This window comes from Equus caballus, chromosome 17 (genome assembly GCF_041296265.1).
Source record: "Equus caballus isolate H_3958 breed thoroughbred chromosome 17, TB-T2T, whole genome shotgun sequence".
In the NCBI taxonomy this organism is placed as follows: Eukaryota; Metazoa; Chordata; class Mammalia; order Perissodactyla; family Equidae; genus Equus; species Equus caballus.
Window position 1 is genome coordinate 46746610 of NC_091700.1, and position 18869 is coordinate 46765478.

The 18869-nt window shown below is 43.5% G+C and overlaps 1 long non-coding RNA gene across 2 annotated transcripts; it reads right to left on the reverse strand.

The window, feature by feature from the left end:
- Positions 1-11789: 11789 nt before the first annotated feature.
- LOC106781874 (uncharacterized) lies at positions 11790-12392 on the reverse strand. 2 transcript variants are annotated; one of them, XR_001378644.3, is made up of 2 exons: positions 12258-12392; positions 11790-11976 (listed from the first exon to the last, which is right to left on the reverse strand). It is a non-coding gene; the product is annotated as an uncharacterized lncRNA (long non-coding RNA). The 2 variants fall into 2 exon arrangements; XR_002801154.2 differs by having other exon boundaries at positions 12106-12376.
- Between the last annotated feature and the right edge of the window lie 6477 nt (positions 12393-18869).

Genomic DNA, 18869 nt, shown 5'->3' on the forward strand with positions numbered 1-18869 from the left:
CTTATTCATAAGTCAGCTCTGTTGGTGATTATGTGCTGGGGTCTGAAAGATAAAGAGTGCTCCTGGTCTCTCCAAATGCCTCCTACCACCAGGTTCCTGAGTTGTAAGCCTTAAGGGCAATCTAGTTTCCTCCATCTCTCTTATTCTCCTGTGTCCTGCCTCCATGCATTCTTAAAGCCCATCATTGTATCTGCTGAGCATCCCACTTCTGTTGCCTCCTCTCTGGTCCTCATCATGGCTCTGGTAGGGGGTTGGTGCATTTCTCACTTCCTGGGCTATTGATTTGCAACTGCTGCCTTACTGGTCTCCCATCCTTATTCCCAACTATTCCACCAATCCTGTCGATTCCTCATTCAAAATTCTCCTCAGTGACTACAGAATAAAAGAAAAGCTTCTTTCCAAGAGGCTTCGAGATCTAACCCCTGCCCATCTTTCTAACTTCACCTCCTTTCACATTTGCTTCTCATTCCCGATAGCCCCATGTATGACTCTTTACTTGTTCTTCCCCAAGTGCATCACACCTTCTCCTCATGCCTCCATGCCTCACTCCCTAGAACGCCCTCATCCTTCAGAGCTGCTTCATCTGAGAGCTTTCCCTGACTCGCCAGGCAAACACGACCATCTCTCCCCTGTGCACGGGGTGTTCTAGCTCCAGTGTAGAAACGACCACACTGTCTTGTAATGGTGCGTTGGCTCATCTGTTTCCCCACAGGACTGTGAACTTCTAGATGTTCATGAGGTTTTTCTCTCTTTATTTTCCTGGACCTGCCACAGTGTCAGCCACATAGCAATTAACTTGAATATGTACTGAATAAATGAATAAAGCGGTTTTCCTCCTCATGTGCTAGGATCTTCTGGATCGAAATGACAGATAAATCAATTATACTCTATAAACATCATATGAGAAGTTTTTATTGACTTATGGTCACAGGCACATAGTAACACTTGTTAGAAAGCTTCCCTTTCTTCATGGTCCTCACATGTGCTGTTCCCTCTGTTTGGTACACTCTTCCTTCCTCATCATAAGATTTCAGCTTAAATATGTATTCCTTAAAGAAGCTCTTATTGAGCACCCTTCTAACCCCCATCAGACTACGCTAGGCTCCCTGTTATATGTTCCCACGGCATCTGTACGTTGTTTCCCCACTTTATTTATCCCAATTATAATTGGGAAATATTTGTCTAATTAATTGTTTAATAACTGTTTTATCTACTAAATATTAAGTGTCTTGGAGGCAGGGGCTATATTTGTCTTATTCACCACTGTGTTCCTGAGCCTGATTTCTTGCCTTGCCTATAGAGAGTATATGAGAAATATTCAAAATAAAGAAATGACAAAGTCCCCAAGGCAAGACATACTTTTGACATCTACTTTTATGCACAGAATAAAAGGCTACATAACTACATCTCTTTCTAGAGACAGGCCGAAGTACACATTTTTCTTGCAAAACATTTCAGGCAACACACTGAAACCATAACAATTAGAACTAAGAGGAATAGAGGAGAAGAAAGGTTCTTTGAAATATGTGGTAAATTTTATCTCCAGGCTTTTTTTCAGGTCAGTTTAATTCAACATCTACTGAGCACCTACTATGTGCTGGGACATGTGTCTACTGTCCTAGACACAACACTGGGTACATGGACATGAGTACGACATGGTCCCTAACTTTGAGATGCTTCAAGCCCTTTGAGACATGCCTTTCGGTAGATTTCATAAAGTTTATTCAGTCTAAACACGACTTGTTTCTTTAAATCATGTGGTCATCTCTGCCCAGTTCTGTCTGGATGCTTTTTCCTGCCTTGACCATTTGGTTAATTATTATTTCTGTCTCTTACAACAAAACCTTTGACTAAGATCACACTCCTTTCCTCTGTTGGTCCCTCCTTTCCTTTCCCAGAAGCCTACCCTCACAGCTCCCTCTCTGTGCTGCTCTTCTGTTCTCCCAGGGCCCCTCCCCGTAACACAGTCCACTACCTCATCCTCACTCTTTACTCCTATTCTGTGTGCGTCATCAGGGCAGGAACCATCATTTTATTCTGTTGTTGCCACAATAAATAAATAAATGAATAAAACTAGTGTTTTTAACTAGAGATCCTGCCAGACTATTTTTAATGGATTGTTTGCAATTAGGAATACTCACTCCTACGGAAACCTAGACCCTCAAAGTTTCTCAGTTTTTTTCCTGTCACCAACTAAGTTAAATATCCCCTAGTATGTCCTATTTATCTCAGGTTCCTATAAGATTCAGCCATATGAAGTCACCACTTTTTTGCATTAAAAACGATGGAATATCAGTACTTCACATAGGTCAACCTAATACTTAGCAAATCCATTCACTAATGATTGTGCCAAGGTGAACATCAAAGTGTCTATATTTAAATGTTCCAGATTCCAAAGGAGAGGACTGTTTTCCTTATCTCAGTCTGGGTCTCCCTGGCGTATGTCTCCAAAGCTAATCAGAAGGGACTACTAAGCCCGCTGCTTCTTTCATTCTTCCTGACTGAGACCATAAATGCTTGGAGCGCTGTGCAGAAAAAATGTTTTTGAGGATCGTGCATGAAAGGTTAGCATTTTGAGCCAATTAGCAAACGCCCGGCACAAAGTGGATGCACAATAAATGTCTTTGAATGAATGCTAAGCAGCACAGCAGAGATTACTCATATCATGGGGAGAATCTCCAGTTGGTTGGGGTGGAAGGGCTTTTGGGATAGCGTTTTGGTGATGCCCCTTCCTTTCTGGAATGAGAGTCACACTTTTTGGCTATTTGTCTCTGAGCCTTTAACTCCATTGCCCTGGTCCTGTCCCATGTGGCCAACACCCACAGGACCATGCTGTCCTCTGAACTGTCTAATCCGCAGCCACTGCCTGAGACTTTATTGTTCATGCCATCCTTTACTCCATTTCCCAAGCAAATGGCATCACTGGCTCCCAATCTCTTGCCTCATTTCCTGCTTATGTCTGTACTTTCAGCACTACAATCTCACAACCAATATTTCTTTACCAGAATTGTCCTAGACTTCACTCCTTAATAAAGATAGCATTTTCTCTGGTCGCTCAAAATATCATCTTGGGACACTGGGACCCAACTCCCAGCACAAACTCCACTCATCTAATGTACCTCTCTGCTATCTCCCAGCCCCCGAGATGAGGATGATTTTTCCCCCTACCAAAGATCTGGGTAGAAAAGGAGATGGAAACACAGGCCTGCCCTACTAAGGATCTTCCTTTTGCTACTAGTCAGGTTCAAATGTGATCTAACATGGGTCAAAACTCAGCCTCCACTCAGCTCCCTGCTCACACTGCATATTTCCCATGCTTACCTGGAAAAGTGGAGGAAGAGAAGGCAGAAGAGAGAGGTGAAGTCCAAGAGCCTGGGTATTTTTCTTGGGCAAGAGTCAAGACTGCACTGGACAAACAGAAGCTGTGTATGGATGTGTGCTGTGTAGTTCAAGGCCACCATAGCTACAGAAGCCAATGTCACGTTAGCATGAACTCTGACCTGGCTCCCCGGGAAAAGTGCTTCCAGATTTCCCCTGTAAGTATTATCCCTTTTTGCCCTCCAGGCAAGTAAATCATAGCTCCCATCTTACAGGGTTTAACCTTCAGAGTTTAACCAGAGAACCTCCAGTCTCTTCCCATCTACCAGCCCATACCCCCCTCCCAATCTTTCTTTTCCCTTGTTCTGTGACACCTGTTGAAATAAGGCACTCAGGGTTTGCAGTCACCGCAGTACACCTTGTGATTGTGAGGTAACTGGATAATATTAGTGCCTTCTCAGAAAGTCTTCAAAATCATCACGAGGAAGTGAGGCATTCCTCTCCTGGCAGGTATCCGTGCGGTCAGATAAGATGATTGCTACATTCCGTTCCAATCATGTCATTCTGCCATTGTTCCATAGTGGGCACTGCTGTGGAGACATGAGGGATGTGACAGTCCAAAGCATTCAGCTAAAATGGAATTCCAAATATCACACCCACATACGGGCTTCTAATAATCAGTCTGTGAGTAGTCTGTCCACAATTCAGGGCTTAGGTTCCTCTCTCTGTTTTTGTTTTTTTCTCCTACCTTTCAGGAGTTTAAAGAAAGTCGAAGGCATCTTGTAGATGGTGACGAAAGTATTCATCATCATAGAGAGCTCTTGTATGTAGCACAACTATTATGGCTTTATGATCTAGATTGCCTAGGTATAAATCTTAGCTCTGATAATTTTTAGCTTTTTAAACATGGATAGGCTATCTAACCTCTCTGTGCCTCAGTTTCCTCATCTATAAATAGGGAATTACAGGAGGATGTATTTTACAGGTCATTGTGAAGAGTAAATGACAATGTATACAAAGCACTTAGAACAGTGCCTCACAAAAATCTAACACCAAAAGTATTATGATATTATTGGTAGTTGTACTAGAAATAATGTTTAGTATTTGCCTTAGAGGAGTATGATTTCCTGCAGTGTTTCTCCTACATGACAACGCACTACACCCCTTGAACACGTCCCTGGACCCTCTTGAGTTCTCAGGACGTCTGAGAACCCCTGGTTTGGCAGAAAGAGCCCCAGACCAGAATTTAGAGGACCTGGGACTTTTTGCGGCTACATATATATTATTCATTAACAGCTTACCACGGGTCAGTCCCTGCAGGGGGTTTTTCTGCTGTTACTTTATGTATTCTTCACACTAGTTCCGCAAGGTGGCTATTATTTTCCCCATTTTACAGAGGAGAAAATATGTCCAGACAGGTTTAATGACTGAGTCAGTGCTATGGAGCAGAAAACACGGGTCTGTCTGGAGCCACTATTAAAATCCCGTTTTAAAATCCCTGCGCAAAGTCACTCAACCTCTGCGATTCTTATGTCTCCAGCCTGTAAAACTGGACTATTCCCGCCCTGTCCATCTTAGAGGGGTAGAATCCAAAGAGAAAGTGTTTTTGCAAGTCCGCCATCGGCCGCGAAATGGCAGCTGGCATTGGAACCCTTACTCCAAGCACAGGAAACGACCTGGAAAAGGGAGAAAGGAGATACTAATACCCGCAGGAGACTCCGGATTCTGCCTCTGGGCCGAACGCTGGGGGCGGGCGCTCGGCTGAGTGGCAGGCTGGTAGACCAATAGGGCTGCGGGAAGGGGCGGGGGTGGGGTTGTGGTAGAGCTAGCGTCCCCGGCCTCGCCCCCGCGGCGGCGTGCAAATTTCCAAGCGCTGGCCGCAGGCAACGAGAGGCGTGGCCTCAGTGTTGGGAGAGGGCGAAAAGTGGTTAGTGAGAGCTCAGGCTGCTGGCGAATTCGGGACGCCGAAGTCAAACGGGCTCAGTGGGCCCCAGGCTCTGGAATTCAGGAGTCAGAACAGTTGATCGCCGTGATAAAGCCCCCGGGGCCCCCGGTCTTCTGCATCCTCTCCCATTCCTGACTGTGCCAGGGCCAGGTCCGACCAGGAACAGGGAAGGCTGGAGAAGGAGCAGGGACGATTTTTCTACCGGAAACACATTTGCGGTCGTCCTAGAAGGAGAAATCCGGAAACAGTGGGATATGGGGAAAGAACCACGCCTTGGTTCTCACATTTTGATAAGATCCGTTCACCTGCTTTTTAGGGCCGCCACCACCATCTCTCGCGCGTTTTGTCGCCATAATTCCGACTGGATTTCCTGCTCTAAGATCTGCCCATTCCTGTCAGGCCCACTGTAGCCCAGAGTGATTGCTGCTGAGTGCTCAGACATTCCTCTCCGGGAAACTCTTATGGGATTTCTCACCGCCCTCAGGGTAAAGGCCTGTGACTGACCTTAGCTTTCAAGGCACTGGAGGTTTTGGCCTCTTAATTACTGCTCCAGCCCCATCTGTAGACACTTTCCACTCCCTTTCCCCACTTAAGTGTTTGTGAGATTAATAAATAGATGAATGAGTTATTGCTAGAATTATCAGCAATATTGTCAGAATAGAAGAAGCCCTCCAGAATCTGATGATGAAAACCTATTATGCTCAGTAATCACCTCGGATGGGAGGTCAACTCTCCCCGGGAATCCAGGAAACTTGACGTCTAATTCTTGTTTAGCTGCTGATTTTACTGTGTAATCTGCCACATGGTGCTTCCAGTCTGTTCTTTCATTTATAAAATAGGGCCAGTGAAGTAATGTTTTCTATTCTCTTATATTTTCATCTTTTTAAGATACTTCAAAGATAAATCTAACAGTACGTTGGCACTTGACCAGTTCAAAGTATTGTTAGTATGTCCCTTATTGCAACGTGCATACCATTAATTTGCTTTAAAATCGTTTTTGGGGGACCTTGTAGAACCTGCCTTTTATATGGAATATATAACACCTAAGGTTTATCTTTATATCAGGCACGGATTTAAAGCACTCCACCGATTCTTTTTCCTATGGCTGGATCAAAGGAGCAGGCCTGACTTGTAAGCCTTGCCGACCTCTGGTCACCAATTGTCATACTTAACAGAGGGGCCTAGAGAGAAGGTAACATAGAAGATGTCAACTAAAGAGTTCTGCCTGGATGAAGTAAAGATGGCTCTATCTTAAGGAAACTTCAAAAATTCTTTGTGTGCCCCATATAGTGATTGCCTCCACGGGAATTGGAATAGCATGTGAAATATTAGAACATGGAGTCATGGGCTGCTGTTGGTCCCTGCTTACATCATGCTCTTAATCACCTCATTTCCTCTGCCTTCAATGCCCCTTCTCAATCTGGAGTGCCTCTGTCTTTTTCTTCCCCCAGCGTCCACATATACTTTTCACTTAGCTAACTCTTGGAAAATACAATATGAATTGAATGGATGAGTGAATGAAGAAATGAAAGGATGATGGATGGAGGGATGGAGGGATGAGTGGATGGATGGAGACCATAAATATGAAGCCAGAAGGTCTGGGTTCTTATTTGGATCAGGACAACCACCTTGTGATGTCAGTAGAGCAGCAACTATTGGTCCCATTTTACAAGTGTTGAAGCTGAGGTTCAGAAAGTTAAGTGACTTGGTTGAAGACACACTGTTAAAAAGTGACAGAACTGGCCCTTAACTCTTAGGACACTTTTCTTCCCACAACGTCATAATTGTTGAAGGCAAGAAAGACTTAATTTCCATGTTTTAGGCTGAGAACAAGGCTTCTTTAGAGAAAAGAACATTGATACACCTCTCTCCTTTGCTGCCTCCTCCTCCCCTAAGCAAGTGATTTCAGAGGCAAGCCAGTGCTCACAGGCTGATTTTAAAGATAGGTCTGGAAAGTGACACCTGTTAGGAACATGGTAGAGAAGAACGAGACATCCTGAGATGTCAGCCCATTTTTGTACAGACTTCTAATGAAAGACTCGGTATAGTTCTCTGCTTATGAACGAGCCTGTTTCCATGGCAAGGGAGGAACTGAGGGAGCAAAGAGAGTGTGAAATAGTAGAGTGTATTTTCTCAGAATCATTTCTCCAGATACACTGAACAATTCAAAGGCAAGGGCAATTCAGTGACAAGGACTGTGGCAGTGGGCGAGCTATAAGAAACAGAACAGCTCTTGAGGTCTCATCCAAGGGACAAGATAAATGTTAAACTCGGGCATGAAAATGTTTCTTTGAGCCCATGAGCCTGCCCTGTTTTGCTTGCTCTGGCTCACATATCTTCATACAGACTCTGAAGCTAGACTTCCTGGGTCATAAACCCCAACTCTACCACTAACTAGCTCTGTAATCATGGGCATGATTTTTAACCTGTCTATTCTCATCTGTAAAATGGGGATAATGATAATTAACACTTGCCTTGTAGGTTGTTGTGAGAATGAAATGAATTAGTTAATGCTAATACCCTTGGATCAATGTCTGGCACATTGTAAATGCTGTTGTCACTATCATCATTACCTCTGCCTCTTGATAATTGAAGCAGGTCATATGCTTTTTTTTTGTTTTGAGGAAGATTAGCCCTGAGCTAACGTACACCACCAATCCTCCTCTTTTTGCTGAGCAGAATTGGCCCTGAGCTAACATCTATGCCCATCTTCCTCTGTTTTATATGGGGGGGCACCTGCCACAGCATGGCTTGATGAGTGGCGCATAGGTACTCGCCTTGGGTCCCAACTGGCGAACCCCGAGCCACGGAAGCAGAGCACGAATTTAACCGCTATGCTACCAGGCTGACTCCAGGGCATATACTTTTAAAACAGTTATTTTCAAGTGGATCAAAAAAAGGAAGAAAGAGTGGCTAGGTCCCCTGGGGCACTTTTATACATTCTGGTCTTCCTCTTCATCTCCCATCCTCAACCTTCTGGAAATTCAGACTCAACAGGTCTGGGGTAAGACATAGTCATGCGTATTTTGAAAAGGCAAATCTAAAATGCTTTCTTTTCATCCTATCCTCAACTTAACACCCCAGCAGAACCCCAACTTTAAGGGATTTCCCTGGAGGGTAAAAGATATTTTTACTTCATGAGGCTTACTAAGGTTGTATAAACTTGAGCAGGACATATACATATTATTGAGTCTACCCCTGTAGCTAGATTGAAACTGACCCAATTTAGGATTCAGACTTCTTTTGCATTATGGGTATGTGGATAAGCCCGCCTCACATTTACAGATGATATTATCATGATGATATTCTTTCTGGGGACACTAAGTCCTGGTAATTTGAAGTTTGATCATATAGTATTGTGTGCATTACTCTACAACTAGCTTTTTTCACTTGATCTACATGGATATCCTTCCAGGTTCATGCACGCAGCTGTAACTCATTCTTTTTAATAGCTGCATAATATTCCATAATATATATTTTCCAGACTTTCTTCAACCATTTCCTACTGCAGAAAATGAAAATAGTTTGCTGCCAGGTTTTTTACCATTGGACACTATACTGTGATAAACACCCTTGCACATATATCCTTATAATCAAGGGCATTCTTTTTCTGTCCTCTTAGGATAGGATCATGAAAGTGCAATGGTTGGATTACAAAGTATGCACATTGGTAACTTTAGACGATGTTGCCAGCAAGGTTGAAACACTTCACCAGTGCCCCTCCTATAAGCTCTTCCTGAGCCTATTATGTGTACTGAGGGAAGGGGGTAGACTGACCTAGAATTCCTTCACGTGGATGCAGCTGTGAGCCTGACAAGACTATGATTCATGGTTTGGGAACTAGTTTGGGGTTTATGGGTCAGCTAAAACCTCATGAGATAACATGCACCTGCCCTTTTCTGAACGTAACTGTGCCCACGACGTGGCTGAATTGACCAGCCAGCCACCATTGCGTGGCCGCAAGCACCAAGCCACCTTCCATCCCTACTCCTAGTTTTGTATGATACCTGCTTGAGGGAGAGAGGGAGTGGGCAGGAATCAATGCAGAAAAAGGAATGGTGGGAGTGGGAATTCATGTAAGCTCAACCCAGAGACCACAGGAGAGATGTCAGACGACAGGAAAGAATCTATTTCTTTATGTTCGTGCTCTCTCTCTGCTCAGAAATGTTTTCAGTCTAATTGCTGCTGACTTCTATAACATCCTCCTGTAATCTCCTGCAAATCCAATGGACTTGGTGTTGTCATACTGCATATGCTGTGTTATAATTCCCAATAACTGGCACACAATTGATGCCCTATCCCTGAAAAGCTGGCCCCAAATAAATGGCTTCAGAGGACTTAATGAGAAATCAGACGCATCCTGAATGGATTCTGAAACTATTCTAAGTGAGGACAGATCCTCCCTGGAAGCCAATTTGGCTGCTTCATTACCAGTTCTCTCTCTCGCACACAGAAAGATGAGAAACAACATTGTAAAGATGTAGATGAGATTGGCTTTTGTGACCTAATGTTTCTGATGAAGAGGGAAGTGCATGTTGTTAAAACGGGAAAAATACATGCAACCCACTGGCAACAGATTATGACAAGCTTCATTTTGAAGAGGAATCATTTGTGATTTTGTCATCTCAGAGACAAAGACCTGGCTGCTTGTGCATTTTATAGGGGTTTAATTAACCTTTGTGCACAGAGAACTGGTACACCCACTCCATGAACCAAAAGCCACTTTAAAAAATTGAAAGTTGCCAGCTGTTTCTTACACACCTAGACCAAGATTCTGTAGGGGTATGAAGAGTGGTGAGAGCAAGTTTCCGGGGCCAGGCTCTGGGGTGAGCTCCAACAAGTGACTTCTCTGTGTCTCAGTTTCTTCCATTTGGAAAATGGGCTCATAGTAGTTTGTACCTCATTTTTTTAAGTGGCACTAAGAAGAACCAACAGATAACCAAATGTGAGAGTGTGTATGGGCAAAAAGGGAAAGTTTAGTTAATAAATCTAGCTCCAGAGAAATCATTAAGAACTGTTGGAGTTTGGCTGTCATTTTAGGTTAATAATTGTCCATGTGAGGTGTTGGAATTGACTTTATTGTGTTTCTGTTCATGGCCTTTGGAGTCAGACAGACTTGGGTTTAAATCCTTTCTCTCCCACTTAGTAGCTGCTTGACTTTAGTTTCTTCATTTACTTTATGAGGATTAAGTGGAGGACTGTGCGTCACACGGTGCTTACCCAATACAATGGAAGGGTGTGATGCATGGCAGCTACGATTATTATTGCGCTTAAACTATTGGCTGCCGTGTGTTGACTCCTGCGTTAGTTTCCTATTGCTGCTCTAACAAACTGTCACAACCCTGATGGCTTAAAACAACGGAAATTTATTCTCTCACAGTTCTGGAGGCCAAAACTCTGAAGTTCAAGTGTCAACAAAGCTGTGCTCCCTCAGGGGCTCCGGAGAAGGATCAGTTCCTTGCATCTTCTATCTTCTGGCGGCTGCCAGCATTCCTTGGCATTCTTTGGCTTGTGGCTGCATCACTCCAATGTCTGCCCTGTCTTCACATTGCCTTCTCTAATCTCCCTCTGCTGTTCTCTTGTAAGGAGACTTTTGATGGTATTTAGGGACCACCCACATAATTCAGGATAATCTCCTCATCCCCAAAGCCTTACTTTAGTCACATCTGCTAAAACTTTACCGTATAAAATAACCTTCACAGGTCCTAGGAATTAGGACTATTGTCTTTGGGGGCACCACTCAGCCCACTGCAGCCCCTTACTATGTGTTGGACTACTTGTGTTTCGAGGGATGTCTCTCATTTCTAGAGGACAGAGGGAGGAAATTTGAAGTGAAGCGACCATAACTTCATTTAAACAGAATTCTGAGAGGAATGGAGAGTATTTATCAATTGAAAACAAAGTAAAGATTTTGTTTCTGTGGTACTGGGTCATGATTTCAAACATAAACAATGATCCTACACAGATGATATAGCTTAGAGGTCAAGACCCTGGATCCTGGACCTGGATGGCCTGGTCAACTCCCACCTGTATCTTGTATATTAGGTGTAACCTTGGGAAAATTAACTTCTCTGTGTCTCAGTGTCTTATCTATAAAATGAGTACAGCTAGGGTACCCACCTCAAGGGGTGTCTGTGAGGACTAAAAGGGGCCCAGCTCCCAGTAAACACTATGTAAGTGTTAGCTGTTATTGTGCCTTTCTGTGCATGTAGAGAAAAAAAGGATTAGGGATCAAGTAGAACAATTGCTACACTTCTAAAATTAGAAATCCCCACTATCTGCTTTTTTCCTTCTAATTTCATTACTTGCTTCTAAGAGCATTATGCAGAGAACATTCTGGTTAACTAAGAATCATAGTTATCAGGACGCTCAGGAATTGAGATTTCCTGTGTAAGTATGCACACTAAGAATGTGCACTACACGAGCAGACGTATGACAGAGCAGATCCAACTTTGTGGGGATGGAAGCTTATATAATATGGAGGCCCTCTTGATGAGAAGAAACACAAAATCACAAAAGCAAAATTAGGTACCAAGTGAATATTTACTTACAACGAGAAGAAAAAGCATAACAAATCACTGGTTCAAGTTGGGCATGGAAGGCAAATGAAGAGCAGGTTCCGGGGGCTGGCCTGTGCGTTCGTCTAGGTGGCTCAGAACAGCAACTCCAGAAGTGGTCTTGGCAGGGTGGATGATCCAATTGACAGTCCTCTCCTGGATCAGGGGTCAATAAAATTAAATCCATTAGTCAATAAAGAAATTTATCAAGCGTAAACTAAAGGCAATTTATTTTCCTTTTTTATGACTTCAGATAAAGAAATTTATGGATATGTCTGAACTGACATTTCAGTTTGGGATCAGGAAAATGCCATCCTGTGTTTCCTTTTAAGTTCTTAGCCTTCATAGAGAAAAGGGTTCTTCTTCAGATCCTAGGTCTTATCTGGATGGAGAAGGGAGCTGGAAGTGTGGGCTCCGGCATGTCAAGGTTAGAGCACCTTCTCCTTCTCTCGTTTCTGTCATCCTTGAGTTTCCAGGTGCTCTGGCTGGGAGAGAAAGCGTGTGTTTAAGCATTTGTGTGGTGAGTCCTGACCCCGAGCGCTTCTCAATATTGTCTGGACAACCGTGGAAGGGCCGAGGGCATTCTAGAATGTGTTATCCTGCACAAGCCACCATTGGAATAGAAGCAGAGTCTGTCTGTATCTCCCTCTCATTTTTTTCTCTCTATCCTCCTCACCTAACCCTGCCTCCCTCAACTATTCCGGAATCCTCCACAGACACCAAGTTAAGAAATCACTCACAAATTGGCCTCTCTGAAATATCCAAAAGCATGGGTTACGAATGATAATGGAATTTTGGATACTGTGACAGGAAAGAGGAAGCACAATTTGGGGGCTGCGGGGGCAATAAGCTTCCAGGCACTTGTCAAATGACTCAAAAGCCATGCCTGCCCACTCCTCTTTCTCACCAGGCCATTGCTGCTCTTGGAGATAAGCTGACCGCTATATTGGGCAGTGCTGCTGGGCCAGCTCTGCCAGGCCCAGTGTGGGTGACATGCCCCCACCAGCCTGTCCACACATCCTCATTAGCCAGAAGCTACAGAGCCTGGAGGAATACTGTGGATTCCAGTGTGGGTGACCACAGATCTAATGCTTCCTGAAGTCCAGGGTCCACCCACTTGGTTTAGGGATGAGCAGAAAGGTAGGAACAAAACTGGCATCAGCTCCTTGATGATAATGAGACTTGATCCTGCTGAGTGAGTCAGAGTTCCATCTTGTTAGCAAATATGTGTAATAGCCATTTATTCAAATATTCATTTAACAAACAATTCTCAACATATGCTGGGCACTTTACTGGCAAAAGATACAAAGGAAAAGTTCACAAGTACAATTATAAAAACATATGAGCATGCCAGAAAGAATACAGTATAATGTGATAATTGCTGTATTGGAAGATAAATAGAACTTTAGGGAATCCAAGAAATAGGAATGATTAATTGTGTGTCTGTATGTGCATGTGTGAAGAGGTGCATGTAAGGGGTTTTCATCCAAACCAGGGAAATGTGATTTTTTTTTCGCATGTAACCTGAGGATCCAAGTGTCTCCTGCTAGTACAGTCCTTTCCCCAGTAAGGATTAGTTTCCCTCTCCTGCCTTCCCCTCAGGGTCACTTTTAGTGTCTTTTGGGAGAAAGGGGGTCTCATCCCACATCCCTTCCTGAGGTGAGGCCGCCCATGCTCCAGCCTTCTCTCCACTGTAGCCTGTTCCGAATGGCCTCTCACAGCTCCCGTGATTGCTGACCCATCCCTCCTTCCCCTCCCACTGGACAGCATCTCCATTCTTTCCCAAAGCTCCCCTCAATCAAAGCTGTCATATGGAACAGACTTATGGAAAGGTTGGAGGTTATGGAAGGGGTCAAAAGATAATAAAGAAGAGAAACTATTTAAAGTAGAAAATCAAATAGAAAAATAAAAAATCAAATCAGGCGAGGTCACTCTCTAGATCACTCTCATCAATCAAGGCCACAGCCTGATGCCTTTTCCTTTGGGAAGCTTCTCCTCTAGACACAGAACAGCGGCAGTCCTGTTGTTGTTGCTGATGTTAAAGCATTTGGTTTTCACCCCCTTAAAGTGGAGGAGTGGAATGAAATTAAGTCTTGCAGACCTGAGTCTCCTATGGAGCCCCCTTATCCAAGAAGGTGCCGGGAGACATTTGGAGGCCAGGAGAGGCAGGTCCCAGAGACGGACGGCCAACTGGATTGAAGTCTTGCATATCTGTCAGTCAGGGGTGTGTCCTGGATAGATTCCTTGACTCCTACCACTGGCAAGTCCCATGGATTTGATGTTTTCTCTTTCACTTCAAACTTGTGATTCTAAGCCGTGAAAGAAGCCCTTTCCTGGGACCAAAAGGCAATCACAGCAATCTCCAGCTCTTGCGTGAACGGCATCATTGGTATATGTGCATCCCACCTCCTCTCCCAACACTTGCTTCACCTATTTGCCAACTCAGCCTCACCAAGTAACCTGGCCCCAGTGCCTCAGATAATTCAGAATGAGAATAAAGGAAGATAAAAAAAGAAAAGAAAAAGAAAAACTTCCTTTGGTTTAAATCACCTAAGCAATGTGAAGAAACCACTTTTTAAAAAAAATTAGATCATCCAGGATTTAGGTCTTCTTCAATGCCTTCTAGGGATTCCCAACACCGCAATCCGCCCCCCCCCCCCCCAAAATGCTCTGACACATCCTTCCAGCCCATTCTGGGGGCAATGATTTTGGCCCCAGCAGCTGTTGCCAGTTGGCCTCCACAGTCGTGCTTAGACACCTACTCCTTTGCTTTCATTGTCCCCTCGTGGTAGATCTTTGGGAAGCTTTATTGCTGGCCAGAGTCCCCTTCCTTAGCGCTTGGCAGGAAGGGGCTCTCCTCCGAGGCAACCCTTGGGTTCAGGCATGGTAGTCCTCTGGCTGCCTGCCTGGCAAGCATTACGGCCACCACACAGGGCCAGGGACCACACTGGGTTGAGTGTGTAAGAATGTTCATGGTGGTACTTAGCATCTGGGTTGCAGTTCACCATCTTGAATAGAAAGATGAAATAGAGGAGCCTGAGCAGAATGAAGGCATACAATCCATGGAGACTCAGGATGTGTCCAACAGCCTCCTAGGGAAAGGGGATAGGGAGCTGTTGGGAGCAAGAATGCTGTTGCTTCCGAGCTTTATGAATCCAGTGGGAATTCCACTGTGGAGAAATGAGTGCCAAGAAAGAAGCCTAAACAGCAGGAGGCAGTGAACCCAAAGTTCAGAGACCGATAGGCAGCAACTTCCAACTCAAAGCCACTGATCTCCCCCTTTCCCGAACTCCTATCACATTTTCCATCTTTACTACAAGTTTTGGCATTTATACCATACCTGTCTTATGCTGTTTCCTGATTGTAGTTTCATGTATATACATTAGTTCTTCCTGACTTGAATATAAACTCCTAGAGGGCAAGACCATGCCCAAAAACTGGCAAAAGGTATGAGCGAAACCAATTTTTAAATCTTCTATATTTATTATAAGAGAGACAATGCAATCTACTCATTGTATTGTGCATGGAAGTAAATTGAATAATAGTTATTATAAAGAAGTAAACTGGCACTATGAAAAAGCAATCTCTACCTAATTTCCTGATCCAAAAATTATTTTAAGGTTTTTAATAATAAAAAATTTTAAATATACACTGAAGTAGAGAAAATTGTTTAACTAACCCCCACGCAACCATCAGCTAGAGTCCAGAATTTTCAAGTTTTCACCACTTGTTTCATTCATTCCTTTTTTACCAAGAGTAATTAAAAAATTGTAATCACAAATCCAAGATATGTTACTTACCCCTATATATTCAGTATACATCTCTAAAAAATAGGGATGTTTTCTTTCATAACCACAATGCTTTCATCCACCTGATTAGCATCAACTTAAAATGAATGGTAATTCCTGCATATCATCTAAACTTCCTTGATTGTTTCCAAAGAGCAAGGACATCATTTAAAAGAAGGTCTGTTTCTCAACCTGTCATAGGAAGACATGCTGGGAACCGACATGAGAAGGCAGCACCATTATATTCAAGGTCAATTGTTGCCTGGTCACACTAGCAAAGTCTGAGAATCATAGTCACAAGCTCAAAGCTGGCTGTTCTCTGATCTGACTGTAGGACTGGCCCAGAATCCAGCTTTCTGGAGAGAGGCTGTTGGGTTCCAGATGGCTAATGCTATTTAGAGGTATGTATGTGTGTGTCCAGCATAGGGACCATCTTCGGGGCATTGAAGTGGGACAAGATTTTGGGGTTTGTGATGGCATTCAGAGGGGCTATGAATTTAGATGGGAAAAGGGATACATCTTAAGTTTTTATTAACCTTTAATGGAAACATTAAATTTCTTTCAAGTAGAAATATAGACAGCAAACGACAGACGTGTTAGTATCTGTGACATTGACACCAGTAGAAAGGAAAATATTTTAATATCACATTATAGCTGTTGCAGATATCTTCAAATATTGTGAATACACACTAGTACTTTGAAATTATGTTAATTATTTTCCCACCTCTAGATCTTGTTGTCTAACATGTCGATAAAGAAGCACATATAGGGGCCAGCCCCAGGACTGAGAGGTTAAGTTCACATGCTCCACTTCAGTGGCCTGGGGTTTGCTTGTTCGAATCCTGGGCGTGGACCTATGCGCCGCTCAACAAGCCATGCTGTGGTGGCATCCTACATAGAAGAACTGGATGACCTACTACTAGGATATGCAACTATGTACTCGGGCTTCGGGGAGTAAAAAAAAAAAAGAGGAAGATTGGCAATAGATGTTAGCTCAGGGCCAATCTTCCATATATATTACTATATCACAAATTTGTTTTGTCTTTTTTTTTTTTTACTATTTAGATAACTGCATTTCGATATACTTGATTTCCTTTGTCGTCCTGTGTATTTTATTTTACACGTTTTAAAACAGTGTTCTGAGAAAGAGTCCATAGGCTTCATCAACAGCCAAGGGAATCCTGGGATCAGGGCAACTCGTTGGAAGACACCCTGAAAGCCTAAGAGCCTAAGCCTAAGGATGCTGTGAGTGATGTTTAGGGGAAAAAAAGAGAACTACCCCTTGTCTAGTTCATCAGTTTCTTGAACCCTGAACATAGTAACCAGGGGTGAGAAGTCAGTCCCTACAAGAGCCTGGAAGTCGCCGCATGAGCAGTAGGAAGGCCCATCTCCAAAATGGCATTTCTCCTAATGCTGGCATATGAGTCACAAACTTTGGCCAGCTCTTCTCAAAGGAAGCTTCAAGTCCTCTAGAGGCAGAGAACTATAAAAATCTAAGGTATTAATAGAGTTCCTCCCACCTCAAGGCTGCGGCTCCTCCCACGGCCTTCCCAACAACACATTGGGCACCCTGCCAGGCTGACTGTGTGGGAAGGACGGTTGGAGACTGTTCTCAGCTCACAGCTTGAAGCTGATACTGACTCGCTGTCATGAACGCGGCAAGAGGGAGGTAAAGTGATGTGCCTCAACTCCCTTTTCGGGAAAATGGGAGCAATGCCACTTGCCACCTACCTCACAGAGTTTTAAGTCAATTAGCACAGTGTATATGTTAAATCCTAAGAGTGTCATATTATCATATCATGAAAAAGTTACCAAACTTTGCTAAAGGCAGAGGATACAAATAACCAGCTCTTGCTGGGACTGGGATCACACAGACGAATACCCTTCACCTGCAAATTCATCGATCTTGTTCATTTCTCACCTATTGTCTACTAGCATTATGCAGCGCATTGCATATAACTGCCTTATAGAATAACCATACCTTTAAATTTTGCAAGCATGGAAAATGATCTTTTGCAACTGTTTCGCTTCCTACAGCCACAGAAATTTATCAGCCCTTGAATTTCACATTCACGCTTGATGTGGCTTTTGACAGGAGTACGTCAACAGTGATCAAACATTAAAAATGGCTGGCCACTATTCACATTAGCTCCAAACAGGAAATGACCCCAATGTCTATCAACAGTAGAATGAAGTAAATAATTTGTAGTACATTCCTAGGAGGGCATACTACACAGCAGTGAGAATGAGTAAACTATTGCTACTAGTAATTATGTGTATGGATTTCACAAATACAAGGGCGAGGGAAAGAAGCTAGACAGAAGATAGTACACACTGAATGATTCCATTTACAGAGTTCACATACAGCCAAAGCGAGCCTGGGATACTAGAAGTCAGAGCAGTGATTGTGTGTGGATGGTGAGGACGGGTTGGAAGACATAAAAGCGTTCCTGGGGTGCTAGTACTAATTCTGTTTCTTGACTTGGGTGCTGGCTACCTGGATGGATACATTTTGTGAAAATTTGTTGAGTAGTACACTTATAATTTGTGCACTTTTCTGTGTATATGCTGTACCTAACAAAATTTCAGAATTTGAAAAAAAAGACATGAACAGGGTCCCAAAATATTTTTTTTAATACACCCTCATCCAGACTACATACCTTTTTAGAGAAGTGATGATATTTGAAAACAAGGTTAAGAAATCTGAAATTCTTTTTTTTTAAAATGATTTTAGTTTTTCTTTTTCTCCCCAAATGCCCCCAGCACATAGCTGTATATTTTCAGTTGTGGGTCCTTCTAGTTGTGGCATGTGGGATGCCGCCTCAGCATGGCTTGATGAGCGGTGCCATGGCCGTGCTCAGGACCCCAACCAGCGAAACCATGGGCTGCTGAAGCGGAGCCCGTGAACTTAATCACCCGGCCATGGGGCGGGTCCCAGAAATCTGAAATTCTTAATTGGGGTTTCTGGAAACACACAAGTCACCAGAAAATAAGCTATCCTGCCCTCCCACCCCACCCCCCAATTGGGTTATAATTCTTTTTATTGACATATTTGTTCATCTTAAATGACAGATATCATAAAACCAACTGTGATGTGTTCTAATGACTTGTTAAAGTGACCTTAAATAAAGTGAGCAATGATGAGAACAGACTTACTAGGAGCTTCTCCCCAGGAGGCAGGGTGGCCGTGTGGTTTTGCCGCGACAAGGTCACCCAGTGGAGCTGATGTAATAGGGGCCGAAATCTGCTTTTGCTCAGCTC